This window comes from Saccopteryx leptura, chromosome 1, assembly GCF_036850995.1.
Source record: "Saccopteryx leptura isolate mSacLep1 chromosome 1, mSacLep1_pri_phased_curated, whole genome shotgun sequence".
In the NCBI taxonomy this organism is placed as follows: Eukaryota; Metazoa; Chordata; class Mammalia; order Chiroptera; family Emballonuridae; genus Saccopteryx; species Saccopteryx leptura.
Window position 1 is genome coordinate 137,321,549 of NC_089503.1, and position 23,725 is coordinate 137,345,273.

General features: G+C 38.7%; 1 protein-coding gene across 5 annotated transcripts in view; it reads left to right on the forward strand.

Moving 5' to 3' along the window:
- KIF2A (kinesin family member 2A) overlaps positions 1 to 23,725 on the forward strand; it is an 89,269-nt gene that overhangs the window by 12,091 nt on the left and 53,453 nt on the right. The window contains exon 2 of one of the 5 annotated variants that reach the window (XM_066375718.1): positions 334 to 417. The exons of the other annotated variants lie outside the window; for them this stretch is intronic. The gene's annotated coding sequence lies outside the window, so the exon portion shown is untranslated. The remainder of the gene's footprint in view (positions 1 to 333; positions 418 to 23,725) is intronic. 5 annotated transcript variants of the gene reach the window in all.

Below are 23,725 nucleotides of genomic sequence, written 5' to 3' on the forward strand. Positions count from 1 at the left end.
TGGAGAATCAAGAGGAGTGCCACTACGAACAGGAAATTTGGAATGCCTAGAACCAATTGCCAGACACTTTTAGTACCCTGAAAAATAAAGCAATGGCTTTACTCACAATTTTTTCCTCTACGTACTTTTGTGAGACCTTATTCTCAGAGTTAAAAAATATCAAAACCAACAAAAGAAACAGATTGACAGATGAAGTTAGTAGCGCTTGCTTGGGCTTGAAGTGTACAAAATACCAACCTTCAATTGAAGATTTAGCCAATGAAATTCAGCAACAAAAAAGTCACTAATAGGCAGGTTAGTTAAATAATTCCCCCTCCCCCTCACTTATCTTAGTTCACGGCACCCCACACAAGCTAAAGAATATCAAGACCAACAGAAGAAACCGACTGACAGATAAACAAAGACATCACTAAGCAGGTAAGTTAAATAATTAGTTTTTGGTTTATTAAATACAGTTAAATATTACAATTATATATTTTTGTTATTTAAACTATAAATATCACGAAATTATGGTTTTTTTTCTCGAAGTGACACACCACCCGAGTTATGCTCAGTTTTTTGGCGAATTTTGACACACCAGACTCAAAAGATTGCCCATCACTGTTCTAGAAGCTTCATCCTTGAGATCAGCCAGGGTTGAATTTAAATAAGATTATCTGTTTCAGTTAAACTATAAGGAATTCCTGCTGGAAGATGTGCACATGAAATCTAATTATGTTGGGAGTGCAAAAAGCATTAAACTTTATTTTTAAAGTTTAAATTATAACCTGTAGTTTACTATGAACTACTGCAGAGAAGTGGATTTACCTATGATTTTTAGGAAATGAGAACAAATTAGAGGCCCTAATTTGTAAGTCTTAAAATTTAACTAAGGCAGTTCACTCATGAAACACTTGCTTATTGGTCAAAACCTGTTTTTATTTTTACAGTGAGGAAATTGATTTGTTCAAAGTCCTCTAAACTAATTCCTTTAGAATTCTTTGTGGACTATGGATTTTCCAGGCATTGAAGTCAGTACATTAATTTAACAATGCTTTCATTTTCCTTTCTGTGGTATAGATTGCTTTGAAATGTTTTTATTAATACAACTAGCATTTGCTGCATGACCAATGTGTCCCTTCATTTCATGCCTTGGGGGAATAAATGTAGGATTTTTTCATAGAAAAGTCTACTATGTCAATTACAACAGAATATTAAATAACTGTTGCACTCAATGCACATGTTCTGTGTATCTTTAATTTATTTGGAAAAAAAAAGTTCTGGTTTTTTCCAATCTCTGTCATTGCCTAAGGTTAGGCCCTCCTTGCTTACAAGACTTTCAAGTGCTTATGCCGTCAAGTGAAAAAATGTTTCTTATTAGCTGAGCAGCTGTATTATTAGGAAAATATAACAACTTGCTAGGAGTTCTCTAGCTTAATTGATGAATTTGGACGGCCTTTCTAGATTGAGTGATCTTTATTATTTTTGCAAAACTCTTGTATGAAATTGTTCTTAGGATAATATATGAGTTGCATTTTTTACTCCCTCTATCCCTGATCCCAATTATAGCTGATATGAGAGTTGACAATAACATGGTTCTAAATGTGTGTGTCTATATGTATATTTGTTTATTTTCTTTGTGTAGTCTTTGGGTGTAGTTTTTAAAGTAAGTTTTAAAAAACTTTATTGATTTCAGAGAGAGAGAAAGAGAGATTGCTTGGTTGTTCCAATTGTTTATGTATTCATTAGTTGATTTTTGTATGTGCCATGACCAGGGATCAAATCTGCAACCTTGGCCTATTAGGACAATTCTCTAACCAACTGAACTACTTAGCCAAGACTGACTATAGTTTTATTTAAAGTCATACAATACTTTTGATCTTGCATACTCTTTTGGGTTTAATTAAGAGCCATTTCTTAACTAAAAGTAAATAAAACTTTTGTTTTCCTCCTAACCTCAGAACTTTTCACCTTTGCAGGTGCTTCTTTCTCTTTTTATTCCCTAAATATTGAGTGTTCTTTGGGAATTGTTCCTAACCCTGAAGTACTTCCCACACAGTATTCTCTTATGTGAACTGAATGCTTCTTTTCAGCCCATTCTGACTGCATATGGTACCTCTTTGTATATTAATGAATTATTGATTATCTCTACTTGAATGTCAAATACATACCTCAAATTCAGCATGTCCAATATTGAACCCATCACACACTCCCCCAAATCTACTTCTTTAGTATCTCTCATTCTTTTCATCCTATTGCCCAAATAAGAAACCTAGATACCTTCTTTGACTAATTGTTCTCTCTTATCCTCCTATCCTATCACCAGGTGCTCTTAATTCAACTACTCAAGTTCTTCTTCAAGCCATACACTTTTTCCATCCCTCCACTATAACTTTTGGTGGGACTAGCATTATGTCTTGCCTGTACTTTGTAACAAATTCCTAATAGGCATTTCCACCTTTGGTAGATAACTCTTTTAGAATAAACTTTCAGACATATAAATTTGACCCCTGATCACCTGCTTAAAATTTTTTTTATTACTTCGTCTACCTCTTTTGCCCTTTGGATAAAGCCCAACTCTAGATCCAGAACAATCTGACCTCCCTCTCCAGTCTCATTTCTTGCCACTTATTTGAGACACTCTACACACACTGAACTCTTGGAACATTCCACATCTACCTAACCTAGCTAACTGCTGTTACTCCTTTTTCCTCTGTTAAACATTTCATTTTTTGGTTCCTTGAGTAGGATGGTTCCCCTACTCTATGTTCTCTGGATCTCCTCTCTTTACTCTGTCAAAACACTTATAAGATTGTATTATCTGTTTAATTGTCTCTGGTTAGACACAGGATCCACTGCATCCCCAATGCCTAGCACAGGACCTCTGTGTGCTTAATAATCTAATGTGCTTAAATGTGCTGTTCTTTCACTACTCTGTCTATTCAAATTTTTACATTCTGAAAAAAACTGATTTGTGTTCATTCTCTGGTCCTCAGGGGTATGGGATGACAAGATATGTCATTGCTTTTAATGTATACTTTTAACTTTGTTTTTAAATTTAATTACCCGATTTCAATACCAGTGTAGTCCCATGTTAGTTAATAGTAAAATTCCAAAAGGGTATATATTGGAAAGTTTCTATCCTATCCCTGACCCCAGCCACCTGGTTCTTTTCCCAAGAGATATCATTATTACCAGGTTCTTGTTTATTTGTGCAGAGGTGTTTGTTTTGCATTTTCAAGCAAATGTGTTTGTGTATATGTACCTATATGTAATATAGATATGTGTAAACCTATCTTTTCTCTACAAATGGTATGTTGTGCACAGGTGCTTTATATTTTTTAATGTTTTTTCATTTAATAACAAATATCTTGAAGAATTTTTGAATACATAAATAATAACCATTCTTTCTTATAGCTACATTTATTAGAGTAAATTTATTATAGATTGTGCTCAATCTGTAGCTACTGTACTGTATTGAATAATCTTGAACTTTTGTCGTTCTTTACATACATGACTATGTATGTAGGATAAAGTTTTAGAGATAAAATTGCTGGATCAGAAAATTGTATATTTTTAATTTTGATAGATCTTGCCAGTTTGCTTCCCTAGAGAATGTGTTACTTTCCTATCTGTGAAAAAGTACCTTTTGCCTTGTATCCTGTCCACACAGTATGCAGTGTATGTTTTTGAGATTTACTAGCTTGGATTATGGAGTTCATACTCTGCCTGTAGAATTTCTTTTTTCCTGAAGTTAAATGGCCCATAAACAGTAACATATTTAACTTACACAGTGTTCATGAGGTCCAGACATAATGATAACCTTTTAAGTTCTAGTTTTGCTAGTCAGTATAGAAAAACAAGGTGTTATGTGTTATGTCTGAGTGAAAAGAAAGTGATTCTTTAATTTAAAAATTTTGAAAATTAAATTTATAGTTTTACAGTATTTTCATTTTATTTTACTTATTTTATTTTACTTTATTTACTTATTTATTCCATTTTATTTTTAGGTGAGAGCAGGGGAGATAGTGAGGCAGTCTCCTGCATGTACCCTGACAGGGATCAACCAGGCAACCTCATCTAGGGCTGATGTTCAAGTGCCAAGCTATTTTTAGCACCTGAGGCTGATACGCTCCAACAGAGCTCTCCCCAGCGCCTGGGACCACAATCAAGCTATTGGCTGAGGAAGGAGGAGAAGAGAGAAAGAAGGGGGGGAGAAGCAGATGGTCACTTCTCCTGTATGCCCTGACTGGGAATCGAACCTGAAATGTCCATATGCCAGGCTGATGCTCTTATCTACTGAGCCACTGGCCAGGGTCACATTATAGTTTTAACGTAATAAATTTGAACAGCCTTACTAACTAACGGATTGGTATTTTTCAAACTCTGAACACAGTTAAATAAATTATGCTAATGAATTACTTCCCTATATTTCTGTTAGTTTGTAGTTGGTTAACTCACTTAAGTATATAGATTGCTTTGTTATTGTGACCAGAATCAACAAACTTAATCTCTTAAAGCCGGTTACTTCTGTGTTCTTTAACTATTCTATATTTTTTTATTTCCTTAAATCTAGGAAATTATTCAAAATACCAGCCTTTTATTGGCAGGGTGTTAGATGAGAGTAGTATGTGTATTGTTTATGTATTTAGTACTTTAGGTATATGTATTTAGTACTTTAGGTAATGTACCAGGTATTGAGGAAAAACAGAACAAAATCTGTGTCTGCATGGAGTTTTCATTTTTTTTTTTTAAACGAGAAAGACAGGCCTGTCCTGTGGTGGCACAGTGGATAGAGCGTCGACTTGGAACACTGAGGTCACTGGTTCGAAACCCTGGGCTTGCCTGGTCAAGGCACATATGGGAGTTCATGCTTCCTGTTTTCCCCCCCTTCTCTGTCTCTCTCTCCTCTCTCTCTAAAAATGTATAAATAAAATAAAATAAAAACAATATTTAAGTGAGAAAGACAGGGAAAGAGGATGGAAAAGCAATGAGAAACATCAACTCATAGTTGCAGTGCCTTAGTTGTTCTTTGATTGCTTTCTTATGTATATCTTGACTGGGGGGCTCCAGCTGAGCCAGTGACCCCTTTCTCAAGTCAGCAACCTTGGGCTTCAAGCCAGTGACCATGGGGTCATGACTGATCCCATATTCAAGCCAATGATTCCATGCTCAAGCTGGTGAGCCCACACTCAAGCCAGGTATGCCTGCGCTCAAGCCAGTGACCTTGGGCTTTCAAACCTGAGACCTCAACACCCTGGGCCGATGTTCTATCCACTGTGCCACCACCTGTTCTGGCTGGAGCTTTCATTTTTATAGAGGAAATAAAAGTGCACAGCTATTCCACCCAATAATTTGCTCTTTGATTAATGGAAAGAAATAAAATCAGCATATTTGTAGTTGAAGGGAAGAAGGCAGAGGAATGAGCAGAGACTTAACAAGGGAAGATTATCAGTATATCCAGATTTTGGAGGACATGGAACAGATAATTCTTATTATGACCTTCCAACACTTTATATGATCAGGTTCTTACCTTTCCTGTCTCATCTCACATACTCCCTTGCTTCCAGTGTTTAGACTTACTGGCCTTTTTAAAGTGACTTTCCCACTTAAGAGCTTTTGCACGAACTGTGCTTTTCATGTAAACTTTTTCCCCACTCTACCTGACTAAATTTTTGCTTTTACTACTCTGCTTCAATATTATTTTGTACTTGTTTAGAGGGGCCTTTCAAGGCTTTTATATCAAAATTTGATCTCTTATTCTCTTTTAGTACACTTTAGATTTTCTTAATAATTGTTATACTTTGTAAGTACAGATGCTCCTCAATTTATGATGGGGTTGTATCCTAGTAACCCCATTATAAGTTGAAAATAATGTAAGTTGAAAATACATTTAATACACCTAACCTATTGAACGTGATAGCTTAGCCTAGCTTACCTTAAATATGCTCAGAAATCTTACTGGTACATAACCCTGTTTAAAGTCAGGAGGCATCTGTAATTGCCTTTGTGTTCTCAGTAGAAGGAGAATACACAGCTGGGTATGTAATATACACAATGACATGAGAAAGTGCAAAACACAATATCAGAAAAACGCTGGCAACACAGCAGTGGTTTTCAACCTTTTTACACTTGAGGACCTATGGAAATAGGAGAATTATTTTGGGAACCACTAAGGCAAATATAAAAACCATTATTAGTATTTTGTGTAGTATCTTTTAATTATAATACTATAAGATGAAAATTTTCTAAAATAAACAGTAAAAAATATATCTTTAATAGAATACAATTGAAGTTTCTAGAGAGCAATATTTAATTCACGTAAAGCTGTGCAAAATCTGCTGTTGCTTCTTTGCAAAAACTCTTGATAACTGAGGCTGTACTTTTGTTTCCAAGAGATGAAGCACTGCATTGATATCCATTCGGTTTCTCTGTTTGGTTTTGATTAGTGATTTGGCTGAAAAAGTCTTCTCACCCAAGTGGTAATAGAAGATATGATTAAAAATTGAATAGCGTTGTAGCTAAGAGATGGATATTCTTCTTCCAGTGATATTCAAAATTGCAACAGTTTATGTTTGGACAACAGAATGACATCAGAAGATAAATCTATAAGTTTTTCTTTTTCACAGTGATTAACAGAGCAGGATTTGATACCATCTGTGAATGGGTTACTTTTACAGGGATCCTCATTTTCAGGGTAGTAATTATCAAAGTTTCTTAATGCTAATATTAAATACAAATTTTCAGTTGATGTCTGCAGCAAGCAGAAAGTCTTGGAAAATTTGAAGCATTTCTACAGCTTTTTCCTTCCGGTATGTGACTTTCCCAAAGAACAAGTTTCCTTTTTAATGCATCGGTCTTACTTCTTAATGTAAAAATCTTTGTGTTAAACCACTGAAGATAAATAGTTTGTTGAAGAGGCTAAATATATCTACCATATATGCAATCTTATCCATTCTTCATCCAACAAAAGCTCTACTAATGCAGATTTTGCTCTTACAGAAACTGTTTCTCTTCTCTCAGCTCGAAAAGTTGTGAAAGAACCCTTCCTATTGAGAGCCACCTCACTTCTGTATAGAGAAGGAGATGTTGGTGTTGTGAATAGTCTGGAGTTCAAACCTCAACTACAAGTATCATTAACGGTCTTCACTGCGTCATTCATCACTGTGTTCAATTCAGGGGAAAGTTTCTTTGTAATTAAATGCTGCCACTGCATGTATAACATTTTTGGGTGCGTAATGTCCTTTGTTTTTGCAACTACCTCTGAGTGATGTCCAATCATGCTTGCAGCACCGTCCATACTCACTCGATGCACTTTCCCTAGTCTAAACCCTCTGCTTGAAAGTACTCATTGAGAACGTTAAGTACTCTGAACTGTGATCCGACCAGGTAGATCAAGACAGAGTAAGTAGTTCTTCTCTAAAGTCTTTGTCCTCAATATACTCCATGAAGCAGTAGGTATATTGCATGGTAGAATAACATGGTTACTCACATCGGTTGATTCATTAAGTTGAATGGCAAAACATTTTGACTACTTTATTCCCTCTGCAATTTGCTCTTCAATATTGTATCAACAATTCTTCTCTGCATGGTCCAAAAGTGGTATAGCCTCAAGTTTTTGTGCATCTTAAGCGCCCAGAATTTCCAAATGATATCTATGATGCAAAGCTTTACTGTTTCTTAACCAGTAGTGAACAGTTTTTTTTTTTCTTCGATATTTGAAGGGCAGCTAAAATAAGATGCTCTAAGCAGCAATTTGTCCCCAGTCATCATTTTCTTCATTTGAATTTTTTTACTTTTCATTTGGTTGTGTGATCTTTCAAAAAAATCTAGTTGCTTCTCAATAAGATTGCTATGCTTCAAATGCAAATGAGAAGTAAGTTTGAAAGGTTTCCTTGCATCAGTTGACAGAATTTCAGACCGTACTACACACAAGGGCCCTGGCAGTAATTTACTACCAGATGCTACAGTGAAACAAGCTTTAAATAATACTCCTTACTGTACTGCCTAGCAAAGTTTCCTTTTCTTTTTTTGGTTTCTGTTGCACCTGCCAAATTATCAGCACATTTCTGTTTCACTGTTTTAAACTTGAAGCACTAGTACTTGGTTTACTTTCAGTGTCATCACTACTTTTCTTTTGACTACTATTCTTTTTGCTTTTGAAGATGGTTAAAATGTTTTGTTTTTTTCTTTCCATTTTGTAGAGTATAAAATTCACAGCACAGTGACACTTAAAACAATGATTTTTGCAAACAATATGGGAACTTTCTGAACAGGCAAGGACTTGCATGACTATTTGCACAAGTGTTGAAAAAATGTGCTACTGTGAGAGGGAGGGGACCAGACATGGAAACACACACTGATGAAGTTTTATCATACTGCACACAATAGTGCATTACAATGCAAGTCGGAACTTGTTTTCTGAACATCACATGTATGATGCATTGAACACTGCATAAGTTATCTGAATGCTATTTGCACAAACATGGAAAAAAATGAACTACAAAGAAGGGCATGGGATTTAGAGCTTGTGTATAACCTACCTGGCCAGAAATGGAAACATGCAACAAATAAAGTTTTATCTTACTGCACATAACAGAGCAACATGGTACAAGCTGGTGCTTGATTTCTGAGCTCCACATATACTATTCATTGAGTACTACATAAGTTTGTCTGAATGCTTTTTTTCTGTTGCACATGATTTGTAAATGCTCTGCATGGGGCAAATGGTTGTTTCAATGAATCTACAAGTTTCAGAAATATCTAAGACAACTTCAATAGTGTTTTCATCAGTGGTACAGGCTGATAAAGTGGCAATCACCCAGAGCATAAGCAAATTTGACTAAGATCATTGGGTCTATAATCTTCATACAACATCAGGGTATGAAATTCTTTTACTGACAGGCATGAAATTTCTTTTGGACTGGTGGTTGAAAAACACTGCTGTAGAATATCAGTGTTTACTCTTTACTCTTGTGATTGCATGGCTGACTGAGAGCTGCAGCTCACATGCCCAGCCTCATGAGAGTATCGTACTGCACATAACTAGAACAGGAAAGATCAAAATTTGAGCCTGACCAGGTGGTAGCACAGTGAATTGAGCATTGGACTGGGACGCAGAAAACCCAGGTTTGAAACCCCACAAAGTCCCTGGCTTGAGCGCGGGCTCATCTGGCTTGAGCACATACTCACCTGACTTGAGTGCGGGGTCTCTGGCTTGAGCGTGGAATAATAGACATGACCCCACGGTCACTTGCTTGAGCCTAAAGGTCGCTGGCCTGAGCAAGGGGTCATTCGCTCTGCTATAGCCCCTTGGTCAAAGCACATATGAGAAAGCAATCAATGAGCAACAAAGAATTGATGCTTCTCATTTCTCTTACTTCCTGTCTGTCTGTCCCTATCTGTCCCCCCCCCCATCAAAAAATATATATACAGTGGTACCTTGAGATACAAACAGACCAACATACAAATTTTTAAGATACGAGCTGCGACTCAGTATATTTGTTCGAGATCCGAGCGAAATTCCGAGATATGAGTTGTGATTCAGGAAGCTGCCGCTAGTTGGTGCATTGGTGCTTGGGTCCAGTATCAGCAGTTTGATGTATGAGTTGACTAACTTAAGAGCTTGATTACAGAACAAATTAAATTTGTATCTCAAGGTACCACTGTATACCGTATATTAAAATTTGAATTACATTTTATACTGAATGTGGGTTGCTTTTGCACCATCATGAAGTAAAAAAATTGTAAATCAGACCATCGTAAGTTAGGAACCATCAGTAAGTTAGGAACCATCTGTATACATTTATTTCTGTGACCATCTGTATACATTCATTTATGTCTGCATGGTTCTCTACTATAAACCTAGATTTTAGTGTGGTGCCTGGCACATAGCAAGCATTCACTGAATACTGACTGAATGAATTGTGAATTTACCACCAGTGATGACTAGATTACCCATGTCCTTAATCTTTAACAATTTAGATATTAAAAACCTTTTCAAGGGATTAAGAGTAGGGAGAGGGATGAATAAACAGAACACAAAGGGTTTTTATTTTTAGGGCCGTGGAGATACTGTTTATAATACTGTAATGGTAGACACATGTCATTATATTAATACTTTTGCCAAACCCATAGACTAGACACCACCCAGAATGAACCATAATTGGTTTTTTTGAGTGTAGGTTCATTAGTTGTAATCAGTGTGTATGGCCCCAGTGGGGGATGTTGATAATAGGGGAGACCGTGTGTATGGAGGCAAGGGGTATATGGAAAATTTCTGTACCTTCTGCTCAGTTTTGCTGTGTACCTACCTTTACCAAAAATGCTCTAAGAAAATAAAGTCTTAAACAAAACAGTAATGCTGTATCCTAGGAATATACCCAAGAGAAACGAAAACATTTGTCCATATGACAGCATGTACATAAATGTTCACAGCATTAGTGATAATAGCCAGAGGGTGGAGACAACCCACTTAACTATCAACTGATGAATAAAAAAATTGTGGTCTATTCATATAATGGAATATTGCAACATGGAAAAATGTTGAAAACATATTTAGTGAAAGTAGCCAGTTGCAGAAGATCATGTTATATTGTTCCATTTATGTGAAATGTCAAGAATGGGTAAGTCTAGACACAGTAAGTTAGTGATTCCTTATGATGGGAGTGAAGGGGTTGTTGAAGTAGAATAGAGGGCATCTTTTTGAGGTGATTAAAATGTTATAAAAGTGTCTGTGATGATGGTTGGAAATATTTGTGAATATACTAAAAACCACTAAATTGTATCTTTTACATGGATAGCTTGTATTTTATGTGAATTATGTCTTTAAAAAAGTTGTTTTTAGAAATACTTTATAGTTGCAACTGGTGAATTATTTAAATTTGCATTATTACTAGTAAAGGTGAACATTTTTTTCCCCTTAATTTTAGTCAATTATAGTACGTTTTGTATATCTCCTTTTAAAAACTGCTCTTGGACTTGATTGTACCTTGTTTTTTGTTCTCTTTCTACTTCTCGAACTATCTTTTTATTTTTGAGAGAGAGAGAGAGACAGTAACATCCAGCTGCTCCTGTATATGCCGACTGGGAATCGGACCGGCAACTCCGTGCTCAGGGATGACATACCAACCAACTAAGCTATCCCTCAAGGCAGGGGTCCCCAAACTACGGCCTGCGCATGCAGCCCCCTGAGGCCATTTATTCCCCCCCCCCCCCTGCAGTTCCGGAAGTGGCAGCTCTTTCATTGGTGGTCAGTGAGAGGAGCACAGGATGCGGAAAGGAAAGCGAGGTGTGGCTCTCATACAGTACTAGTCCCAGTGACAGGGGACGGACACGTCAGGGCTCCAGAAGCGCAGTCATATCACTTGTTACTGCTAGCAGTGACAAGTATGGAACCGGACATTGACCATCTCATTAGCCAAAAGCAGGCCCATAGTTCCCATTGAAATACTGGTCAGTTTGTTGATTTAAATTTACTTGTTCTTTATTTTAAATATTGTATTTGTTCCCGTTTTGTTTTTTTACTTTAAAATAAGATATGTGCAGTGTGCATAGGGATTTGTTCATAGTTTTTTTTTTATAGTCCGGCCCTCCAACAGTCTGAGGGACAGTGAACTGGTCCCTGTGTAAAAAGTTTGGGGACCCCTGCTGTAAGGGCTTCCTTGAACTACTCATCATCTCCTAAATTCTTGTTCCTTGTCTTTCTCTTAAATGTTGGTGTTTCCCAGATTTCTGTCATTGGTTCTTTTCTATTTCCCTGTGTTCTTCCCAGTTACTGTAACCTAAATGTTTTTTTTAATTGAGATATAATTCATATGCAATTTACCGCCTATAGGTGACAAAAGCAAAAGTTAATAGGTGGGGCTACATCAAACTATCAATAAAACACTTAATGCACAGCAAAGGAAACGAGCAACAAAGTGAAAAGGCAGCCTACCGAGTGGGACAAAATATTTGCAGATCATACATCTGATAAGGGGTAAATAGCTAAAATATATAATGAAGTCTTGATTCACTATTATTATTTTCTCCTACCCTGTTCCTATTATATTTCTTAGTAATTACAACTTTCATATATAGGTGGTGCTTCCAGTCCTTTGGCTCTCAAAACATTGACCTTCTTTCTTTCAGTGATCTTGACCTTGGCCTTGGCCTTAGCTCGCTGTACATATTCTGACATCTCCATAATCTGTTTTAAGCATCCCATTATTCAGTCACCACTCTGTCTTTCATGCATATTTCTTCTTGTATCCTGACTCCACCAATCTTTTGACCCCACCAGGATTTATAATCCTACTTTTTCTTGTTCCTTACTCCCCCTCACATCCTCACTTGCTTTCTTATAAACCATGCCTTACATATACTACTCAAAAAAATTCGGGGATATTTCAAAATGAATGTGAAGCAATAAAATAGCCCATAATTTTTGTGAGCAGTGATACTTTGCTCTTCTCTTGATTGGCAGAACCCCTCCATATATATATTTGTGTGTAAATTTTAACTTTTCAAAAAGGATTTATTGATTTTAGAGAGAGGTGAGAGAGAAAGAGGGAGAGAATTGGGAAGCATCAACTTGTAGTTGCTTCTCATATGTGCCTTGACCAGGCAAGCGTGAGGTTTTGAACCGGTGACCTCAGCATTCCAGGTTGACGCTTTATTTACTGCGCCACCACAGGTCAGGCCCTCCTTTTATATATTTTGTAAAAGAATCTCTCATATGTAAACCTCCTTGTCCTATCTTGATTGTTTAAAATTGATGGGAAGGGGAGAATTATAATTATGCTGACCGATCCCAGTTTAAATTCATGGCTATTTTCCTTAGATGGGCAGTCATGTCTCTAGCTCATTCACTTTTTTCTAGCTCACTGTTGTCATAAAATTATTTGCTCACCCACACTCTCAGCGGTGACCTTCTTTGTTATCTTACCACTGAGAAATAAAAACAATTATAACTTCAAGTGTACCCCATCTACCCAAGTACCAGGATCTATACCTGTAACTCTGCCATTGATAAACTCTTTCTGTTCCTGTTTTAGGCTGATTTTCTCCACTTGTATACTGGATTTTACCTCCTTTCAGCTGCCCAAAGTTACCACTTCGTTTGTACTGCATCATCAATATTTTATTCTTTATTAAATCATTTTCATCAACATACTGGAATGCTATTTCTTTCATTTTAAAACAAAAACAACCCCCCCACACCTTGATTCTACTTTCCCTTTTAAACATTACTACTTAATTTTACTTGATCTGTTAACAGTACTTGACAGAGTTGTTTGACTGTTTTTTCCTCAGAATAACTTTTTTACTTTGCTTCCAGGATTCTACTCTCTTGGTTTTTCCTCTTTTTCTCTGACAACTTCTTGATCTGTGCTGGTAACTCCTTATTTCCCTGACTTCTGCTTATTGAAAACTGGGACTTCTACCCTTGTTCTCTTGGTGATCACATTCAATTTCATTGCCTTAAATACTATATATCTTTCTTTTGAAACCCTTTTTCATTGATCCCCTTCAGAGTCATTTTAGAAATTTTTTTTCTAATCACCACCTCCCATAAAATTAGTTCTTTTTTTCCATTCTCCCACCGCCCCTCTCTTTTCAGCTTGTTCTCTCTATCTGTGGGTCTATTTCTGTTTTGTTTATTCATTTACTTTTTTTCCCCAGATTTCACTTATAAGTGTAATCATAGGTATTTTCTTTCTCTTTTTGACTTATTTCACTTAGCATAATACCCTCTGGGTCCATCCATGTTGTTGCAAATGGCAAGGTTTTATTCTTTTTTATTGTTGAGTAATATTTCATTGTATATATGTATTCATATATCTTTATATATATATCTCCTTTATCTATTGATGGATCCATGAAATTTTGATACCATACTACTGTGTATTTTTTAATGTTCTGTGGCCCTTTAGAAGGCCACAAACTATTGTAATATCTAAGGTTTCCCCTTCCAAGGAACCAGTTTTGCCCTTTTTTGAGAATACTTGTTCTATATGCTGACAGTTCTCAAGCTTTAACCTGGACTGTCTTCATTATATCAGATACATACCATATATATGGAGATACTGATCTCTACTACACATCTAGGATATATCGCAAACTTAAATGTACAAAACCAAACTCATAATCTGATTTTAGTCTCTCTAGAATAAGCTTCTATGGGTCTACTTTTTTTTTTTGCATACCTTTTGTTATAGCAATACTGAATTTGCTGTTCCACATTTTACTCTAGTGGTAAAAGGGCTTAAAGAAGTGATGATCTATTCTCTTATCCAAATTGGCCAGGCATTGAAAGTAGAAATTTCTCTGGCTAAGAGTCACTACCATCATAGGCTTCCATACGTAGAGTGGAGCAGAAATTGTTGCAGAGATACATCTCCCTTTTTCCACTTATAAAGCCACAAGTCCCATGGTGAGGGCCTCACCCTCATGACCTCATCTAAACCTGATTACCTCCCAAGCACGGTCACAATGGGGTTTAGGACTTTAACATGAATTTGGGGGTGGGAAACTCGATTCAGCTCATAACAAAAGAATTATGGGTAAATGTTCTGAATCTGGACTGCTGTTCAAGAACACAACTTATTAATACACAAACACATTTTTGTGTGGTGGTTAAGAATGTGACTTTTAAAATAATTCCTTTTCAATTATGACTGGTTTAGCATTGTACTAGTATAACCAAGATACAGCTTTTTTTTTTTTTTTAATTTAGCAATTAAATTTAATGGAGTGACAGTGGTCCATAAGAACACATAGATTTCAGGTAAACATCTCCATAGCTTTTGAACTGTTCATTGCATTGTGTGCCCATCACCCAAAGTCATATCACTCAGCATTTTCAATTAAGATTTCATCTCTGTCTATAGCAGTTTTATCTTTAATATTTAGGAGTAGCTATCATTATTTGGCTTAGTTATTTCTCATGTACTTTCTTTTCTGGTCACAAAATAATTTTTTTTAGAATATGTGTTTTTGAAAATTACATGTTTATAACATTCTTTAAGGTTTACAGGGAAGCTCTTCTATTATCCTGGAAGACAGGGAATGTAGACAGGATAGCTTTTCAATACTGGGGATATTTTCTTATTAATGTTGGCACATGCTGCTGTTTCTATAGATGGTAGCAAGTTTTTCTTCTAAAGTGTTTTATGATGCCTGTCCTGTGATGGTGCAGTGGATTAAAGCGTTGACCTGGAATGCTGAGGTTGATGTGTCAAGGCACATACAAAAGCAACTGTTGGTAGGTACTTCCTGCTCTTCTCTCCCCCCATCCCCACTCTGCCATTCTCTTTCTCTAAAATCAAATAAGACCTTTTACAAAATTAAAAAAGAAAGTGTTTTATGGTAAGGTTCATCTCAGAATGTTCAGATTGCTTAGCCTTTACCAGTGAGAGGTTTATTTTTGTTTTTAAGGAAAGATTCTGAAGTTCTCAGTCTGCTTGGTATTTTCATTACCACAACTGTAACTTTCACTAAACATTTACTTACTGTACCCAGTCACCTGAATTCAGGCCTTAAATTCCCTGAAGAGAGTTAGGAGGGTAAGTGAAAACAAATTGGAATGACTGACACTTTTATAATTTTTTTTGCAGCTTTCTGAGTTATGTTTAAATTTTGTTAATATATGTACAAGTCTCATTGCCTGGGATACTACTGTTGAAAACTGTTGAAAAACATTTTAAAAGCTCCCAATTATTAAGATGTATTTAAACATAAGATGACATCTACATGCAGCTTTGAAATGGTCCAGTTGCAAAATAGTGCAGCTGTTTTGGTTTGGAATTCCTTTTTGAGTAAGCATTTAAACTAGGGAGCAATTAGATAGCATTGCATAATATATCTAGCAGAACATCTGTGAAAGGCAGTTCTCTAAATTTTGGACTAGTATTTGCAGCACATATACTAAAAAACTTTGGAGTATAAGAAATGTGTTAGTTTCACACCACTTGTAAAACTCTGGTATTCTAGGCCCTGGCTGATTGGTTCAGTGGTAAAGCATCAGTCCAGTGTGTGGATGTTCCAGGTTTGATTCTCAGCCAGGGCACACAGGAGAAGTGCCCATCTGCTTCTTTACCCCTTCCCCTCTCGCTTTTCTCTCTCCCTCGCGCTCTCTCTCTCTCTCTCCCTCTCTCCTTCTCTTCTCCTCTTCTCCTCCTCCCCTACCCTCCTGCAGCCATGGCTCGGTGGAGTGAGTTGGCCCCGACACTGAGGATGACACTGTGACCTTCGCCTCAGGCACTAAAAAATATGGCTCCGGTTGCAAAGGAGCAAGGGCCCCAGATGGGCAGAGCATCTCCTCCTAGTGGGCTTGCCAGATGGATTCCGGTTGGGGTACATGCAGGAATCTGTCTCTGCTTCCCCTCCTCTTACTAAAAAAAAAGAGAGAAAAAAAAACAACAAAAAAACTGGTATAGATAGGACATGTTTTATTTCTCAACAAAGGAATAAACATTCATTTCAGATATTTCATCACTTAGGGAAATGTAGATAAATGGCCCTTTAAAAATGTGTTGAGATTTAGTTAAAAAACGTTCTTTAATGCTGTGTGTGTGTGTGTGTGTGTGTGTGTGTGTGTGTGTGTGTGACAGAGACAGAGAGGGACAGACAGGAAGGGAGAGATGAGAAGCATCAGTTCTTCATTGCAGCTCCTTAGTTCAGTGATTGCTTTCTCATATGTGCCTTGACCAGGGGGCTACAGCGGAGCAAGTAACCCCTTGCTCAAGTCAGCGACCCCGCACTCAAGCCAGATGAGCCCGCACTCAAGTTGGCGACTTTGGGATTTCGAACCTGAGTCCTCTGCGTCCCAGTTCGATGCTCTGTCCACTGTGTTGTCGCCTGGTCAGGCTTTAATGCTTTTTTATAAAAAATATTTTCACTATTTTAGCTAGAATTCTAATCATATAACCTATGATTTTATCTTTTTTTATCACTAAATAGTTTTAAATGTTTTAATTATCTTTCCCCAATCACAAATATGCAAGATAATATCAAGTGACTAGTAATTTAATGCTTTTTAATGGGATCATGGCCCCTTTATGACATTTTTCTTACTACCTTTGTGCAAATTTAGAATGGAAAGGTTCTAAATAGCTGTATAATTAGCCTTACTAAATTACAAGTCTACCAAATTGTTAATGTGCAGTGTGATTCAGTTTATCAACAAAACCCAAAAAATCTGGTTTCCCTTTCACTCCAGAAAAACTGAGCAGTAATAATTTTTCAGATCCATTTCAAAACAATGGACAGAGGAGGTAAGAATTTTAAAATTTGTGGTTTATAATATGAATGAAGTTTGTCCCATTTTTCAGTTGTATTTTCTTCATGGAAATTCTTAGCTGTCTCATACTCATTTTTTATCTTCTTGTGACATAATTCCAGCTTTGTTTTAAAGTCTAAGAAGGCAAATGTTAGATCTTTTAAAATTTATTAGAAACAGTAACATCTTAAATGTGATAAACCAAAACAAAAAGTTCTCTATGCCTGGCAAAGTCACATTCCCCAGGGATTTACTAAACAGCAACAGCACTGTTAGTCAGCTGAGGCATTATTTATGTCCATCTCCAATGGCTTCTTGTTTCACCAAAGTTATTGAGGGTGTGACGCCTACATAGTCTTCATTAAGGATTCTTTTCACTGCTGTTTAGATTACCTAACAAAACCTGGATAACAGAGTTTGGGAATTTGACTTCTGTTGGATCTCTTGTAATGATCAACAAATCACCAAATTCTTTTCTGTCCTCATTTACTGTTCTTGGCATCTAGGAACAGTTTGACATTTACTGTTTGAGAGAATATAAATCATAAATTATAAACTGCTTTGAGGTAGTTGGCAAGACAAGAAATAATGTATGATTATTACTGTACAGTTGAAAATGTTTTTTATTTTCCAAAGAATGCTTTTTTAGTAGTGTTTTGTTTTGTTTTGTTTTTGAGAAAGAGAGGGCAGATAGACAGGAAGGGAGAGAGATGAGAATCATCAATTCATGGTTGTTTTACTTTAGTTGTTCATTGATTGCTTCTCATACGTGCCTTGACCCAGGAGCTCCAGCCAAGTCAGGGACCCCTTGCTTAAGCCAGTGTCCCTGGACTCAAGTAAGTGGCCATGGGATCATGTCGATAATTCTACGCTCAAGTCAGCGACCCTGTGCTCAAGCTGATAAGCCTGTGCCCAAGCTGGATGAGCCCGCTCAAGCTCACTCTTAAAGCAGTAACTTCACAGTTTTGAACCTGGGACTTCACCGTCTGAGGTCGGTGCGCTATTCACTGTGCCACCACCAGTCAGGCTAGTAGTGTTTTGATTGTCATATTCTTTCTATTTTAAAGTAGCATTTTGGCAATCTTCCTTTTCCTAAATTGTTTCCATTGGATTATTTTCATATCCTGAAGGAACATCCTTTTAGAATCCTTTTATTAACTTTAGACAACAGTGTGGTGATAGCCAGAGGGAAAGAGTGATGGCGGGAGGTGGAGACAGGCTAAGGGGGGAAAATGGGGATTGTAAGGCCAGTAGCCATGGCCACCATCACAGCCGCCTGGCCCATGCAGGTTCGCATTTGATTCGGACAGACAGTAATGAAACAACAGAGCCAAGAACTGGTGTGCCATTACCATTAATCCTAGCTCGCACCCGGCGGGCGAGAAATACACACAGTGGGAAAACACTTCCCTTTCCATTCAGGGCTCCCAAAGCCACTGACTCATCCAAGTATCCCTAGGATCAAAGGTTTCTACCTCACCAGCCTTATTCACCTCTGTTCCCCATCTCCTTCTCTATGCACAAACTGGCTTCTCCTTCAGCACTCCGCCATCTTGGCTGCCTCTCCTCTGCAATGCTAATTTCAGGAACAGAGAGAGAGAGAGAGAGAGAGAGAGAGAGAGAGAGACCCTGGTCTCCCTTATTTTATAGTGTAGAAATTAAAGCCTTTAAGCCAGTATACAAATAAGGAAGTCTCTTACACAAAGCCACTTATCTGAGGCATAAATGGGATTCCTCATAAGAGTGCACCACCCCACATCATGCAAAGGTTGTTATGGTGAAAAGCTTAGTGTTGAGAAGATCTTAGTATTAAAAGGGTGTAAAAGGCTTAGTCTTAAACCTAAGCCTTAGGCCAGTGGTTCTCAAAGTGTATGCCAGGGCTTACTGGTGTTCCCTAGATTTCCAGGTGCACCCTATGGTATTGCAGAGAAATATGTGCCTGTTGGGGACCAAAAACCAACAGGGTTTTTGGAGTTTAGATTTTTAGGGGACAGAGGTGTGGGGAATTGGCTGTAAGCTGACAGTCTGCCCAACCCCCCACCTCACTTGCCTGATTAGGTTGCAAAAGGCTCTTAAGCTGTGGTGCTGGATTGTTTACACTACCTCCCATGTTCCCTGGAAAGACTGGAGGCAAGTTTCTTCTATCCTTTGTTTGGTGTAAAGTTAAGATGATATGTATGGTGGGGGTTTCCTGCCCTCAACACAATTAAGAGTAAAAAGAGAGGAATTCTTCAATGCATTGACGAGGAAATGAGAGTGTGCCTTTCAAATATATGCCCAAACATTGAAGAAATCACTGGGACACATCAGGCTCATGTTTCTCATGAACACAAGAATGAAAAAACTTAACACATTCGTGCTGGGACCTGCCAAATTTACTAAATCTTACTAAGAATGTATCTATATATATAAAAAGATAACTTTTTGTCATTTTTTAAATTTTAACCCCTCTTTTTTACGAATTCTAAAAAGCCTAACTCAAAAAATGTAACATGTGCCCTGGCCGGTTGGCTCAGCAGTAGAGCGTCGGCCTGGTGTGCGGGGGACCCGGGTTCGATTCCTGGCCAGGGCACACAGGAGAAGCGCCCATTTGCTTCTCCATCCCCCCCCTCCTTCCTCTCTGTCTCTCTCTTCCCCTCTCGCAGCCAAGGCTCCATTGGAGCAAAGATGGCCCGGGCGCTGGGGATGGCTCCTTTGCCTCTGCCCCAGGCGCTAGAGTGGCTCTGGTCCCGGCAGAGCGACGCCCCGGAGGGGCAGAGCATCGCCCCCTGGTGGGCGGAGCGTCGCCCCTGGTGGGCGTGCCGGGTGGATCCTGATCCGGCGCATGCAGGAGTCTGTCTGACTGTCTCTCCTCGTTTCCAGCTTCAGAAAAATTAAAAAAAAAAAAAAATGTAACGTGTCAGCCTGGCGTGCAGAAGTCCCGGGTTCGATTCCCGGCCAGGGCACACAGGAGAAGCGCCTATCTGCTTCTCCACCCCTCCCCCTCTCCTTCCTCTCTGTCTCTCTCTTCTCTTCCCCTCCCGAAGCGAGGCTCCATTGGAGCAAAGATGGCCCGGGTGCTGGGGATGGCTCCTTGGCCTCTGCCCCAGGCGCTAGAGTGGCTCTGGTCACAACAGAGCGACCCCTGGAGGGGCAGAGCATCACCCCCTGGTGGGCAGAGTGTCGCCCCCTGGTGGACGTGCTGGGTGGATCCCGGTCAGGTGCATGTGGGAGTCTGTCTGTCTCTCCCCGTTTCCAGCTTCAGAAAAATACAAAAAAAAAAAAAAATAAATAACATAAGGCCTGACCTGTGGTGGCACAGTGGATAAAGCATCAACCTGGAAACACTGAGGTTGCCAGTTCGAAACCCTGGCTTGCCTGGTTAAGGCACATATGAGAGTTGATGCTTCCTGCTCCTCCCCCCTTCTCTCTCCCCCCCCCCCCAAAATGAATAAATTAAAAAAAAAAAGTAACATAAAAATGTTTTTTAATGTCAGAATAAATTTTGTTGTATTTATTTTGTTTAATTACCATAAAAGCACGCTTGGACTTTTTATTTTTTTCTTTAATATTTGACTTAATTATTATAACATATTTCTCCGAAATTTGTATATAGTGTGCCTACAATTATTTGTAGGGTTTTAAATGCACACCAACTTCAAAAAGTTTGAGAACCATTGCCTTAGGCTATAAGGACCTTGCCTGCTTACAGCCTGTCTCCCACACCCCATGCAAACTATAAGTGAGCAAACATATATATCACATTTACAAACTTATTTGACCTACAGGGATGAAAGAGACTTTGCTTGGGGCAATGGACCCATGATGCATTGTGCAGATGATGCTTCATTGGGTGTCACACCTGAACCTGTACTTTAATAAATTCAATTTAAAAAATAAATTAAAAAAGAATTATATCTTTTTTAAATTATTTATTTTTCACTTATAGTTGACCTAGAATATAATATTAATTTCATGTGTATAATCCTGTGATTAGACTTTATATAATTTACTAAGTGGTTCCTAAGTCTTATACCCATCTCACACCATACATAGTTATTACAGTATTATTGACTATTTTCCCTACACTTTTAAAACTTTTAACATCCATCCCCATGACTATTCTATAACAACTAATTTGTACTTCTTAATCCCTTTACCTTTTTACCCATCACCCCAAAACCCCCTTCCATCTGGCAACTGACATAATGTTCTCGGTATATGAGACTGTTTCTGTTCTGTGTTCCTTTATTTTTTTAGATTCAATTGTTGATAGGTAGTTATTGCCATTTTATTGTTCACATTTTTTATATTTATTTTTTCTTCTTAAAGAAGACCCTTCAACATTTCATATAATACTGGCTTGGCAATAATGAACTCCTTTGGCTTTTTCACGTCTGGGAATCTCTTTATATGTTCTTCAATTTTAAATGATAGCTTTTCAGGGTTGTGTGTCGTTTTCATCACTTTGAATATTTCTTGCTACTCATTTTTCTCTGCAAAGTTTCCATTAAGAAATCAGTTGACAGTCTTGTGGGAGCTTCTTTAAGGTAACTTAACTGCTTTTCCTCTTGATGCTTTTAAGATTCTCTCTTTATCTTTTAACATTTGCATTTTAATTATGATGTGTCATGTGGGCCTCTTTGGGTTCATCTTGTTTGGGGCTCTCTGTGCTTCATGGACTTGTGTGTCTTTTTCTTCTCCTTTTGGCACCCCCATGATGCAAATATTGGTATGCCTGATGTTTCAGAGGTTCCTTACACTATATCCATTCTTTTTTTTTCCTTTTTGCTGTTCTGATTGGATGTTTTTGCTTCCTTATATTTCAAAGCACTGATTTGATTCTTGGCTGCATTGTTGATTTCCTGTAAATTATTCTTCATTTATGACTTTTTAAAAATGATTTCTATGTCCTTTTTTATACATATTATTCAAGTTCTTCCTAAGTTTTTTGATCATCCTTATTGTAAGGTATTTTTCCCCGCCGAGAAGAAAGGAACGGGGCTCGGAGCCACAAAGTGTGGAATAAGTAAACGGCTTTATTGAGTACAGAGCGCACACCCCGCCTGGCAAGGTTCCCTGGCCCCGAGGAAAGAAACATGGAGGCTAGGGAAGTTGCAAAGATTAAACCGCGTGGCAGATATTTAAAGGGTCCCTCTAGGGAAGTGGAGCTACTATGACGTGGTAAAATTTCACTGGCTGGCAGACGATCGCTTCTTTCCAAATGGTTCCTGGGAAGCTTCCTTTGGCGGGCTTGATTGTGGGCGGTCCTAGCCAAAGTGGGCGGGTCTGAGTTCCTACGTCACCATCCCTCTATCCACCGACCTTACATTCTGACCTTTTTTTTGTGTTAAATAGAAAAAGGGCGCCGTTTATTCGTCTAGCTACTTCCTGCTGAATAGGGGCGTCGTGGGGAGGGGGAGATCAGAAGGTGGTGGCTTTGAGGGGTGTTAAGAGGAACATCTGTGTGGCTGTGACTGGAGAAACTTCGCAGATGCAGTCCTGTAAGGATTTAAAAAAAAAAGAGAGGAATAATAGGGGAATTTGCAGGGTCCAGCCTTTTGGTGAGCTGGAGATAGATGGAGTCCAGTGGTTCCGACTGCCAGTGGTCCTATAAGGAGGCAAGCTTGAGGCAGAACTGCATGTCAGGAGTGGTGTAAAAAGGGGAAAGGAAGAGGGTCCCATCCATTCCCATAACCGAAACCTGTGAGGGAACTAGAGGTCCAGAGTATAAAGGCAAAAACAGAGAAGGCAGCCCCCATGTCCACAAGAAATGAGGTGGACTGACTTACCCACTTGTTACAGAACCCTGGGTTCTCTTGAGTCCAGGCCGTCCGTGTCCTAGGAGTTCGAGTGATGCACCCACCTGGCTGGATTGGCCTTCCATTTGGGCAGCTTGTCCTCCACGTAGAGGCGCTGAGGAAAAAACCTGTTGCCCAAAGAGGCAATCTCTCTGCCAGTGACTGGGCTGCTTGCAGTCAGGACAGGGTTCAGTGGGCAGCCACTGGCAGGGGCCCTGCCGGGACCAGTGGTCCTGCTTGCCACACTTAAAGCAAGCTGCTGGTGGCTCTGCTGGTCTCAGGGTTGCCACAAGAGTCGGGGTTTGGAGCGTTACCTTCTGCTGCATGGGGGCCTGGCGAACAGGCCTGTTTTTACTAGTTGGGACCGTTAAAAACTTTAAATGCCGTGTTCACAGGTTCCGGATAGGGGTTTGAGGGTTTGGGAATAAGGGGAGGGGGGCTTGTGCGGAGCCTGGCACCCAGATTCCGCAGGAAAAACGCTGGAGCCAAAGGCAGGACAGGGCAGGAACTTCCTGTAAGAAAATTGGGGTTGGACGTCCTGAAAACCGGTGTAAGAGCCAATGCCAGGCTGAGAAAGGCCTGACGGAGGCGGGACTAGAGAACACAGTGAAGGGTGGGGCCCCTGGCCAGCAGGGGAGGAGAAAGAGAAGGTAGTAGATGGCGAATAAGAAACAGGTTTTTGCGAAGGGAGAGGAGGAGGCTC